Source organism: Larus michahellis, chromosome 3 (assembly GCF_964199755.1).
Source record: "Larus michahellis chromosome 3, bLarMic1.1, whole genome shotgun sequence".
In the NCBI taxonomy this organism is placed as follows: domain Eukaryota; kingdom Metazoa; phylum Chordata; class Aves; order Charadriiformes; family Laridae; genus Larus; species Larus michahellis.
Window position 1 is genome coordinate 62181939 of NC_133898.1, and position 13913 is coordinate 62195851.

Below are 13913 nucleotides of genomic sequence, written 5' to 3' on the forward strand. Positions count from 1 at the left end.
AACCCTCTGAGTTCTGTCACTCAGCCAGCTCTCGATCCACCTCACTGTCACCTCATCTAGCCCATACTTCCTCAGCTTCCTAATGAGGATGTTATGGGAGACAGTGTCAAAAGCCTTGCTAAGGTCAAGGTAGATGACATCTACGGCTCTCCCCTCATCCAGCCAACCCGTTATAACATCATAGGAAGCTATCAGATTGGTCAGGCATGATTTGCCCTTGGTAAATCCGTACTGACCACTTCCAATAACTTCCTGTTCCTCTACGTGTTTGGAGACGACATCCAGAATGAGTCGCTCCATTACCTTCCCAGGGACAGAGGTGAGACTAACCGGTCTGTAGTTCCCTGGGTCCTCCTGCTTGCCTTTTTTGAAGATTGGAGTGATGTCAGCCTTCCTCCAGTCCTCAGGCACCTCTCCTGTTCCCCATGACCTTGCAAAGACAATGGAGAACGGTCTAGCGATAACAGAGCCGTGCTGCAGCCCTGTATACCCCAGGCCTATTAAAGTGCAGCTGCTATTCACTGGCCTCAGTTTCTAAAGGCGAAATAAACAAATAAAAAACATAACACAGACGTACCTAGCATACATAATGTCAACAAGCCATTGAGGTGGTTTCACGGGCTCTGAGCAGCCAGAGGCACCTGCTGGCAGGCCTGTGTCAGGCCCAGAGACTCTCCTCAGTCTGTCTCTCGCTATAAAAAAGTGTAGATATGATTCAATGTCACGCGTCTCCCCACTCCCTCACTCGATCTGTTGAAGAGAGAAGCTCATCCTGAACTCCTCCACTTTCCTCTCCACCTCCGGGTGTTTTGAAAGAACTGCCTGTCCTATTTTAAAGCAGACCCCACCTCACGGTGAATAGGGGAGTCTAATAAAACCTTAGGGTACCAATTCTTACTGTTCGCCATGAACCCCTAAGGCTACTGAGACCGCTGTGGTTTGTCCGTGGTGACCGACTCGACCAAGTTACCAGCTCCTGAGGCCCGGGTAAGGGAAGGGCGACCATTTCCTACAAGTGCTCCAGGCAAGACCCTGACACCAAAGGTAGCCTCCTATAGAAACATCCCGCTGCCTTTGCTGCTCCCGTCACCGAAGGGAGTTACCGCCTTGAGGGGAAAAGAGGAATGAAATAAGAAGGCAGTCCTGACAGCCTGCTTTTCTTCCCCAGCCTCCGGGCTTCTATTTTGGGCAGAATAGGCAAATCCGCTGCTTCTCCAGCTGCACAGCTCCCTGGAGCAGCAGGGAAGAGGACAGCTGGAAGCACAGCAGCCAGCTGCAGCCTTCTGAGAAGAGTCAGCTCTGAGTCACCACACCATCACACCGCATCATTATCACCACTTAGCATGCACGATGACCAACGCCTTCCACAAAAGGCTAATAAATGGCTATTACTTCTATTTTAGCTTTTAGCCTTTCCCTTTTTTTTTTTTTATTGGGTCCAATTTCTCATGCCAGCACTTCACAAGCATCCTGAAAAGCAACATTCAAAGTGTCTTCTCCCAGGCTCTCAGCTATACATATTAAAGGAAATTAAATTTCAGACAGTAGCCTGAAGTTTATCAGCACCAGGACCGTATCCCAGCTGAGGGGTGCCTCTCTGGGCTGGCTTGCTCCAGAAGCACGTCTACCTGGTGGAGCATATGGAGGCACAGGACAACACCTGCCCCCCTTCCTAGCTGCCCTCCCACACTGACACAGTGACAGAGGCTTGCCCTCTTGCCTTGCTGTGCCGGAGCACTGCTGGGTGGATTGCTAGGACTATGTGCATTGCTTGAATAACCACTCCTTTGAGGAGAGGCTGAGGAGCCAGGCAAGAGTATCCTGGAATCTAAATCCTTTTTACATGTCACCAGCTGGACTGTGCTGCTCTAGAAATTTTTTTTTCTCCTTGTACAGGTAGACACGCTAGCTGTTAGCAGTACAATAGTTGCAAAAAATACTCTGCAGGGGAACACCAGTTCTAAATATACTGTTATTATGGAACCATCTCATAAAAATCTTCCGCAGATCTGATGACAACTCCTTGCTGAATTATTCAAAGTGATAGCATCTTGGCGTATTTTTAAGAATATTGCGTGTGCTCGCCTGCTTTTCTTTTCTGCTTGAAAAAGGTTCTTGCTTTCAATAATATTCTCAATATTTTAGCATTATTAATTAAATAGAATAAACAGTGTTTTTCTTTGGAAGAGCATTAAAAAGATAGAATCAACATAATATTGTGATTTAACCACATATCTATTGTATGATTAACACCATAATGGACCTAAGTATATGCTTGATAGGTTTTAAACTTGACAACGACAGCAAGAAACATGACATGACCTGGCATTTACATCTTTGCAATGCACATGTCGGAGCTAATTCACCTCTCACTCAATGATGAAATATTTTTATGTTCTCTGCACTTATTCCAAAATTGTGCTGGTACAAATCACAGGAAAAACAGGTCTCAAATTCCTTCACATATAGTAGAAATTACCTAGACACAATTTGGACTGGATCCTCATAAGTTGTGAAGCGTGTAGGTGTTTTGATTTATATCAGCTGAAAAATCTGTCCCACCAGACCTAAATTACAGCCTTCACCTGGGAAGCTTCAGCTGATGTGGAATCTATCTGCTGTTTTCACCTGCAGAATCTGTGTATTATCAATCAAACTCTTTAGTTGCTGAATATTGCCGACTATACTGAGGCATAGGTAATGCATGGAGACGTTCAATAAGTAGAACCATACTTTCATCTCGCAGCCCTCTCCTTTCCTTCCCAACCAGCAGCAGGGATTTCAGAAAGAGGTTTTCTTTCCACTTCCTTGACATTGCTCTGGACTGGAAGCCTTTTTTTCCCTGCCTTCTCACCATGGTACGCAACCCTTTTTACTTCTTTGTTCCCTCCTTCCAAGATAGAACAAACCCCTTTCTTTCCATGTGCCTGGGACAAAGCAGAACAGAGTCCCTTCCACTCAGCTCAGTTATCTGAGGATGTGTATCATTCCATAAATGTAATTAAGAATGTGGGCCAAACTCTAACCACTTTTAAGCAAACTTCTGTGGGCCAAACTTCTAACCACTCATATTACAAAGCAGAAGAATTTACCCTAAACACCACCGAATGAGCTTTAAGCCAGGACTAGGACTGATTCCTGGGACTGTTACCATGCTCAGCGGATACCCAATACTTTCTTAAAACTCTGTAACATACTCATACATTTGATGCCTAAAAATACAGCCTATGATATGAATACCTTGTAGCGTAATACATATTGCTGTTATGGTGACTATTATTTCATGACAAATTAAGCGCGTGCTCTAGTTAGAAAGCTTAAGCTGGGAGAATTAAAAGCTAAGAACATGGCTGTCACATAAAGCTTGGAAAGTATGGCTTTTTTTGTGCAAAGGGATGAGTATGCACATGGAGTCTGTGCCTGCAATTAATAATATAGCGATGCCATCATGGACAACTGCATCAATAGTTTAAACCACCCCCAATCTCATTGTAATTCAACACTGTAGGAGGAGAAGGTCATGGCTATATTCAGGGGTTAAAATTAAGAGGAAGATTCATTAATTTTGAATCCAGCTCATCATGCCTGCAAGACTATGTACTGGGCAATGGCTTCACATTCTTATTAAGGCAGGAAGCACTAGAAACTGAAAGACTATTGAAAATAACTTCACTTCAGTAATACCGAAAACTAAACAGTATTGGCTATAAAGCAAGGCAGTAATTCAAGAAATATAATTTCTTTTAAAAGTGCTCATGAATACATCAATAAATAGATAAATTCAATTACATTTTCTCATGTTGAACTCTGACATCTTTTGGAAATTAATGATAATCAACAACATAGGAGCACTGTGCTAGGATGTAGTGCAAAATATGAGTTGAAATGTTTACGCCTGACAAATATCTAATGAAAAGTAAAAATCTTTGGTACTTTATTTCAAGACCTTTTCTTCACCTCCCTCCTCTTTAGCAGACGACCCTTACTTTAGATGCGTGCGTGGGTACCGGTATTGTTGTTGGCATCATGGAAACTGTCAGAGTTACTGAGATTAGATCTGATTTTATATGCGCTCATAGCAGTGCAAAGAAAAGAGCACAGATATAAAGATAGCCAAAAGTTGAATTGTTATTAATATGATAGCAAATTTGAAACCAAGGCCAAGTTTAGAACCAAGGATGTGGGATGGCACCGATAACATGAACTCTAATGGTTTTTACAGCAAACCTCAGCAGCAGGAAAGAAAAAGCTCCAGTATCACTGAGTTAGTGTAACAATTTCTGTAAGGTTGTATCAGTGTATCAGAGTTTCCACAAGGAAGGTCTACACAGGCATCAGCTGAAATCACCGAGTTCGAACTCTGCCCTGGCCAAAGATGGAGAATTATCCGTGCCTGTGCTTTCACCTGCTTGTTTTAAATCCCTTCAGACAGCTGGTAAGAAGACAGCTCTGTCTCCTCTCCTGTGACGGTAAAGTGTTAACTGGGCTTTTTTTACAAAGGGGGAAAGACTTGTATGGGCGCTAGGTATTTCAAAATAACAAGGCTTTCAAAAGAGTAGTCTCCAGTTGTTTCAGAATATGGGATGGATATCATGGTTCCCCTGGTGAGGATTTGTGAGAAGGCGGCTGGAGTGGGGAAGCTCTGTTGCAGGTCTGTTTCTGCCGCGCTGCCTGTGACAGCGATGGAAAGCAGCACCCTTCCCGCCCAGCCTGCTCCCGGCTGCCTCAGGGTGGCCAGAAATGGGGGAGTACAAAGGTACTTAAAATTTTTCTTTTCACGTTCGGCTCTTGTTTGCTCCAAACATGATAGAGCCTGAGAGGGGAACCAAGTCTTTTATCACCCTGGGGTTTTGATGAGACTAACAATAAGGGATGTTTGGTGTTCCTGCTGTGAACTTGGTGCAGGAGAGTGCTGTAAGATGAGAGCAGGAGACTCGTGTATTCAGTGCCTGTATGTGTGAATGGTGGAACAGGAGCAAAACATAGTACATGTTCATGGACATCACTGCAGTCTCACTAGTGTAAAGAGTAAAAAGAGTGAAGAGGGACTCTTTGTCAGGGAGTGTAGCAATAGGACAAAGGGTAATAGTTCTAAACTGAAGGAGGGTAGATTTAGGTTAGATATTAAAAGGAAATTTTTTACTGTGAGGGAGGCAAGACACTGGAACAGGTGGCCCAGAGAAGCTGTGGATGCCCCGTCCCTGGAGGTGTTCAAGGCCAGGCTGGATGGGGCTTTGAGCAGCCTGGTCTAGTGGGAGGTGTCCCTGCCCATGGCAGGGGGGGTGGAACTAGATGGTCTTTAAGGTCCCTTCCAACTCTAATGACAGTATGATTCTATGAAAACCAAGGAGCAATCCTGAACTCCCCAGCATGCATTCAGGTCTGTGCTAACTCAGTCACATGCCTGGTTTTGGATAGGACCTGCCATGCTTCCTGCTAGTTCACAGCACAGGCAGAGAAATCACAAGTCTGTCCGGAAAAAATAAAAAGAGAAAGGCACTACAGACATGCCCTTATCACATACTCACACTGGAGGCAAAAGAGCTACCTGAGGACTAGTTTTATAAGCAAAAAAAATCTCTTGGACAGTCACTTACTAGTTAAAGAGGGATCGGACCTTGACTCAGGCCTCTTTCGAATCATATGGTGTTTAACATCACAAGTGTGCGTGATGTGGAAATCACACTGACAGATGCGCAGTAGCAATTACCAAACTTCTTGATTGCAACTTTTATTCCATTTCATCATCTTTTCTGCACTCTCTGGGGTGCAGAAGCGTTTACTAAAACTTTTCTGTGCTGTTGCAAAGTAGTTCTTTTTTCCTTTGTAGCTGTTCCCCAGTGGTCATTGAGTAAGAGGACCTCATGAGAGGTCGAGTCTGCTGACTCAGAGAGAGTCTTAGCTTGAAAGCTTGAAAGATAGTGAAATATTCTTGAAAGTATTTAAATCTGTCATCAGTATTGCAGGAACAAGGTGATAGAAATCAAGAGTTATTAAGCAGAAGACTTTATTAAATTTGTACAATGTTTTAAATCAACAAATTTAAAATTACACGGAGCACATAAAGGAGACAAGGAAGTCTCATTAGAAGTGTGTTCTCCGCTCCCTGAATTAAACTCTGTGATCCCTCAGATCTACCAAATGATATATTCTATGTTCCTTTCATGTTGTTTCAATTTTAGCATAAATAAAAAAGCTACATGCTACTACTACTCTGAATTCAAAATGAATTGATGCTAACTGAGGTTTAATATAAAAATGATGCTGCTGCTTTTTCATTGTCCTCGGGGTTAACATTTATTACCTGCAAAACACATCCAGACTAGAAGCACATTGAAAATATAATCAGAGAAGTGTATTTCTTCACAGCAATTTTGCAGCAGCTGCTATGGCAATACAGCAGCAACTCTAGACCAAATTCATATACAGGATATATAACGCCATTGAGTGTTCTGAGTTCACCACCAGATGAAATCCATTTTTCAGTAACACAAATGCTGGCTTAATTTACAAAGATTTATGGATCAATTTCTTGCCCACAGGCTGTGTATTACAGTCCTCTATTGAGCTTCTTTCATGCCCTTAAGGGCAAGCCTAAGGAGAAGCCTTCTGGATCATGTTTCCTGCCATGTTAATTTTTAAAACGGTGGGCTCACTTGCTGGCTTTGAACAAGTCTTAAAAATGGTAAACAAAAAAGATGCTGACTTCTTTTAATTTCTAATCCTTCAAACTTTTACTACCAGCTATACAGCTTGCTACCAGCAAACTGTGGCAGCCTAAAAGGGAGCACTGTGCTTTCACTTACAAACTATTTAAAAATATGAATATTTTAAGCAGCTATTTTTTATCCTGCTGGATTAAGCACTTCCCCAACTATTGCAAGCTGCGTAATAAATAGTAACTACACATTTCCCCTGTAACACTAGGAGCTCAGGTTACAACCTGAAAGCCAAATCTACCCTATTTTGTATTATCTAACATGTTTTGTGTTAAGATTGACTAAATTATCTGTGGATAAATACAATAGTTACATACACATAAAACTCTGGGATAGAAGAATTCTTTAACCTTATTCCCTGAATACAAATTTGGCTGGTTTATAGTAAAGAATTTCTGTGATTATGGCAATGAAAGTATCTATAATTATTTTTGAACTTTACAACTTTATTTAATGATGAGTTGATTTCTCTGAAAAAAAAATAATCTATTAATTTCAAATCAAAGGAACAGAAATAAGTAGTAATATAGCTGATGGGTTTTTCTTTCCAGCATATAATCCTTGTAAACCCATACCAGATTATATACTTAATTTATTAAGGCACATAGAAGAGGAAATGTTATAGTTACCCTCTACCACCCGCTCCTCAATTTATGTTTTTTACTCTCTAGAAGCCCAATCCACAGGTCAAGTCACAGGTATGCCTTCCATTGATTCCATTTTTTTCACTTTGAGTGACAACCATTTCTGCCTAGTTAGCAGTGCTAAAAGTTTATCCTGGTTTTATACGGGAGCATAAACTTCTGCTCTCATCAGCTGCATAAGTAACAAATATGTGATATAGACTTAGGAGGGCTGTAGAAGTATACACTGCTACCTTGCAGTAAGAAGTTGCTTCAAAGGGTAGATTCTGTTTCAGAAGGAAAACCGTGAGTATTTGCTACCTCTGGTCTTCATTTGATCTGAAGTGTTTGAGGCATGAGCTGAGCCTGGTTTTGTCATTTCAGACAGCCTCTTTTGTACATCTTTTCTCTGTCTTCTTTTTTTTTTTCATCAATGTAAGTAAGCAGATTAAACCGGTAATCTTTTTTAAGTAGAGAAGCCCTCACATTCCTTAAAGTTTCTTTGTTTGTTTGAGCACCAAGTATCATAAAATACAAAGTGTTTCTTGATTTACCACTTTAATTACTATGAGAAGCAGGATGGACAAGAGAAGACATAGTCCCAGAATTTGGAGTCAGAAAGTCCAGACTGTATTTGTAACTGAACCACTGCATGACCATGGACCGAGCATTTTGTATCTCCATTGCTTTACATTTAAAATAGAATAAAAATATTCGTCTCACGACATTCTTTGCAACTCACAGATAAGAAAATGACATGCGATTTAGGTATTGTTATGTTCTATTCTATGCCTGGTTTATATTCCAAGAACCCAAGATCATTCTAAAAACTATTTCTGAAAAATTTTGTGTTGGTCATGGATTTGTTTTGCTTAGTGCAAACACTCAGGAGGAAAATGTTTCATGAAGATCCAGCTATCACCTTTAAGAAAAGATCATGGAGTCCCTGAATACTATTTTTCTCATTTCATGCATTGGCAAAAAAAAATGAAACTGCAGGTCAGGGAACTACATCTCCTAAAAATCAAATAGTTCTTAGTGTAAGAGTTACCATTATCTGTCCTACAAGTCAGTGTTTTTCAATAATATGATTATTACTTAGTACATTGGAACAGTTTCTTTTTCTCTGAGTATTTCCAGAGGAAGAAGGGCATATGCTCTAACTTCTTAAAACACGCACAAGCAGTACTTTTGATTTTGGTCAGCAGAATTTAAGAAATTGATATGGAAAAGAATAAATACAGGCATTTAATTTGCTTTGGTGTCAGTATGTATGCACAGGAAAACTGAAAGCATTTTAATCATATTCAAGACTGGCATGTAAACATAAAACAACATACCGAATTACTGTCTGCTCCAGAAACTTTGTGAAGACCTTGCTATAGTGAGGATAAAGCTGTTCTGTATGAACAATGAAAACCTTGCTTTTGATTGAAACTCCGAGGGAAGAGAACCTTTCTTTTGCTGTGATACGCAAAACACAGCAAAAAGGTTGTCTTCAGCTTGTTAAGAAAGTCAGGGTATAATCTATTTACAAGAGTGCTGAGAACGCTGAAGAAGATTATGAGTACTGACAAGAGAATAAGTATTGTGAGTATTAATACGCTGAGAGTATAAATAGAAATATTAAAAAGTGTACTCCTTATCTACTTCATGGTTAATTCGTAGCAGAGAGTGGTAGTGTAGGGTACTAAGACATCTTTCTTTTACATATTTTACATTTGTATATCATGTACAAACACTGGGAATATAACTGGCATTTAAGAGAGGTGAGGAGACCAGAACAAATATGAACTGCTTGCTTTTCTGACACTCTTTCTAAAATGCACACAGGGAGACTGGAAGTCCCGTGGTGCTCTTACTGATTTACTTACCTTTAACATCTGACACCTTCCATGGTTTTTAACACTGCTCCAATGGGCTTTTTCTAGTACAGTTTAACATCTTGTCTTATTACACAACCACAATGTGCCATAAAGAATGACAGGGACATGGAGCAACTCACAAACTTTCTGTATTTCATACTCGTACACAGATTTTTTATCTAGGGGTACAAGAGTAAATGCTTTTCAGAGACTAAGTGTATTATTGTGCTGCCTGTTGTGAATATTTTCAAGGCAACACAGAGCTTTTTAATTTAAAAACATTATGTGTATTTTTACAAGCAGCTGGTGTTTAAAGTACGTTTGTAAGCAAATTGCAATTGATGTCTTCTCTACTAATTTGGTATCCAGGGACAATCTCGAAAATTAGATCTACATATGACTAACGAAAAATCTGTTGTACGATGTAATTAACCGAGCCGAGGTAGACCCTCATAAAATGACACTAAACGTAAAAGGTAAGTCTCAGGGGTCTTGTGTCATCCTCTTGGCGTTGTGATTCGCGCCTGAGCCCGCTCCCCGCGCAGCCCCCGGCAGGAGCCCTCCGCGCTGCGGAGCAGGGACACTGCGCTCTCTGCTGGGCATTCGGGAGCCACGGGCTGGAAACCGGGAGTTTCGGGAGGTGGCAACCAGCGAAACGCCACCACGGCTGTATTCATCCTAAATCTCTCATCTGAAGCGGTAGCCGGCACACATTAGCTCTGGGAAGAGCTCTACCTCCTCCTGAAACATGCAGGAGCATCTTCCGAGCCCGGTCCTTCTGCTCAGCAGCAGCGGACCACCTGAAGTTTATATGCCCGCAGCAAACACTTTTTGTTAGAGCCAACTCCGACTTTCACGAGGCTCTCAGTGCGGGTCCAACACCGGCTGAAGAAGGCAGAGTAATTTGGCCATTTAATGCAACACCAGCATTCACCTACTGTCCTGGTTTGGTTACAAGGTAGCACCAAATATCCATCAGCCTTTGCTTTTCAGCAAACACACACATGCAACAAGCTGTGTTACCTACTGAAAGGCCATAGCCTGCACCCACCCGGGGCCTTACAGCCACCCCAGCTGACTTCCCCAACCCTTCCTTTGTTCCCCAACGCGCCACAGTGCAGCCCCTGCTCCGGCATCAGTCTTCCTCCTCCCTCTTGCCAGGCACAGCTACACCAGCCAAGGTCAGTAGCACTTCTGGCACCTCCCAAAAACTAGCCCAGCGCTTAGGAGATGGGAAATAGGGCAGAGGAGGGGCAGGGTTCCCTCCCACTTCACAGCCATGCCCCTGCTCATCCAGGGGACATCCTCAGGGCCATCCCTGGGGTCATGGGCTGGCTGAGGGCTGACCAAGTCAAAACCTGCAGAGCAGTCAGCAAACATAGGGAACTGAATTTTTTTGCATCTTAATTTCTCAAAATACCTCCTAAGCCCTTGGCTTGTTTGAGTGGACCTAACAGGGCAATTTGGTCATCATCAGGTAAAGACTCATATTCTGGCAGTTGTCCATCTCTGTATCTCCTCAACCTCTACTCCAAAGTTTAAATGTAGTAGAGGGGGAATCTTTTCTACCATGGCAAGTGTATTCCAAAACCAAGCATCTATCACAGCAATTTCCCTGTCTATCCTTGCATTCAGGTAATGGCATTTCAGCTCAAGACAACAGCTCCTCCTAACCATGGCAGAGGCAGTGTATGAGAAGTTGCCTTACCTGTTCATGCTATGCCTTTGAGATATTTTGCAAGTCGGCACCATTAACTTGTGCCAGAGGACATGTCCAGGTCACACCACAGCAGTCACCCAGCTGAGGTGTTCACCGAACCTCTGTTGGTCAGGAACACGACATCCAACCTGGGAAAAGCTTCACTCGCTGCTTGTTCCAGACCCACGCTGAGTGCTTGATGGGACAGCTTGCACCCACTGCTTTGGAGTGGTGGCTTTACTCTCCACTTGTCACTACAGTGGCACAAGGTGGGCAAAATAAATGTGATGTTTTTAGGGCACAAAATCACTCCTTGAAGAAGGCATGTACATTTAGCAGCAGGATGTGGCTTTTATGGAAGGCACATGTATTTTTTTAAGTTTTGCAAATAAGTACATATCCTACACAAATATGTTTGAAAAAAACATTAAGATCAGTAATTGAATTAAAGGTTTGGGGTTTGTTCTTTTAATCACAGTTATAATGTGATTACCCGTGACTGTAGTAACTAGATGGATAGCTACTGTCAGTGGTGGTGGAGAAAATATCCTCTCCGTGAACACAGCAAGATGGAACTCAATGAATTTGGCTTCATGCAGTGTATCAAGAGCACCATCTCGTGGTTTTCCCTTTCCAGAACATATTTTATTTTTAAAAATCTCTATACTACAGTATAATTGCCTCAAAAAGGGTGTCAGCCCTTGGCTTTAGGAGTAGATATTTTGGGAGGAGGGGAGGGAATTCTTACCACAATCTTAATCTAGATTGCCTTTTTAAACTCTGTGGGTCAGGCCAGACTTTGTTTTTTGAGAGTGATCACTGCCAGAACTTTGAGTTTTAAACTCTTTTTTTTTTTTTTTTGCCAAACAAAACATTCTGCATGCTAAAATGTCACTTTTTTTGTGGTGGAGCCTTTGGCTAGTGACAGCGTATCTGACACATGCTGCAGTTTTGCCACGCGTTAGAAACTTCCGAGGTGAACAGCTGGGCTCTGTGCTGTGCTAAGGCACCAGCAGTTGCGGAGTTGAAGTAAAAGGATTTTTTTCTGTTTTGGTTTTCCCATGTCCCACAGTCCTCAAAGGAGCCTCAAAGGCTGCTGCTGGAGGATAAATTACACTGATAAGTGCATACAAACTCAACCTTGTTTTCGCTAGTGAGTATATCATAGGATTAATCATCATTATCTGACACTTCCCTCCAGCCTCTCTGGTTGCTGTGGTGGGACAGCTGAAATTGCCTTTGCAGAAAGATGTAAGTATCTTGAGCAGCTCCTCGGGTTTTTCAGGACAGAATCCTAAGTGCAAGAGACAAGACCTGCAAAATGTGGGTATTCAATATTAATTTCAGAAGGTCCTAAACCCCTTCTTCTGCTTGCCTCCCGGCTAGGGTCAGGATGAAGTTAAGGAATGTTCTGGCTGCATAGTTGTTCAGGCCAGGGGGACCAGTTGCTAGCCACAGCAATTTACAGCGCAGAGAAACATCCCGCCCTTTTCCTCACCATGCAGAGCCATGCCTGGAGATAAGCAAGTAGCTGGGAGAAATCTGTACTCTGTTGCACTAGCCAGAGAGGGGACTCTGTCAGCCTGCAGGTATTTATCACCCTCTGTAGATCTGAAAGGCATATGTAATGTGGGTAAGAAGCTTATCACGTTCCTGCAATGTCACTGGGGCTGCCAATTGTTGGGTCTGAAAGTGGTTTTCACAACACAGCTGTTGTAGTTGGGGACTACTCATCTCCATATGGCAAGGGCTATGCTCTTGCCTTAGGTAGGACTCTCACATTGATTACACATCAAAGGCAGGCTCAAGATAGGCTCAGCACAGCCATTAACAACAATCTGCAGCTACTACTTTGTTCCCACTTTTGGCATATAAATCACTCTCCTCAGCACTGGTTGGGGCACCTTCTAGTACTAACTTCCAACGCCCCCACTCTCCATAAGGATCTGCTTTCTTGCTCAGCAGTAGATGCCAGGGTGGAGACCGATTTTCCTGTTTTTTTCTGCCATACACCATTTACTGAAGCTATTGGTGGAGACGATTCGCAGTAAGATGCATAGTTTTTATACAGCTCCAGTGCTCAGCATTGTTGGGCAAGGTTTCAATGGTTGGTCAAGATTACCACAAAGGAAGAAATAGCCATGTGGCCACTACAGATCCCCATGCTTCTCTAATAGAAATTTTGCTTAAGAAAATTGAAAGCATTGAAAATAGGTCGAGGTCCTTAAGGAGCTGTCACCCACCTGTTGAAGGCTGCAATCTTGAATGTCTATTCTGATTATTAACACTAAAGCTGAGAGGGCAAGGGTCTGAGGACCAGGATAAGGCAAAAATTGTTGGGCAAGAGGAAAGAAACAGCCACAATAGTTTGCAGCAGACCCATTCCAGCTTGGCCAAAGTTTTGTTAGAAGTCAAGTAATCTGACCATTGCAACAAGGTTTTGGGAAGAAGTTAGTTGCCTCTTATCACTCAGAAGTTATTGAAAAATGTCTGCTTCTTCGTATTGTTCACCTCCAGCTGTGACCACTGAAGCCTTGTAATCCAATTCTTCCCCCTTATCTGAGGGTAACAAGGAACTTTCCTCAAATTCTACATGAGCAGATAAATTTCTACAAGAAAGAAGCAAAAAAGAAAAAGCACAGCTGTTCCTCACTCTCTGTGTACAAGTTTTTAGGCCTACTAGAGAGTGGATAGTTTCCCTTAGCAAACTCAAAACCTGAAAAAGTAAACCTGTTAAGTTTGCAACTTCCACATTCACCTCCGAAACAGACACATAGATTTTAATTCAAGATGTATTGTACTCTGCAACACCAGCCTGAGTGTGGATGCCTGTGCTGCATTTCTCAAAATTGATGTACAAAAGGGGCAGTTCTGTCCAGATCACATTACGCTATCTCTACTCTTTAGGACATGGGAATTTCAGTAGACACAGATGAAAGTTTCATAACAAATTTTGCTTATATTTCTTATCTATCTGTGCTCAACCTACAAACAGGCTCATGGTGGC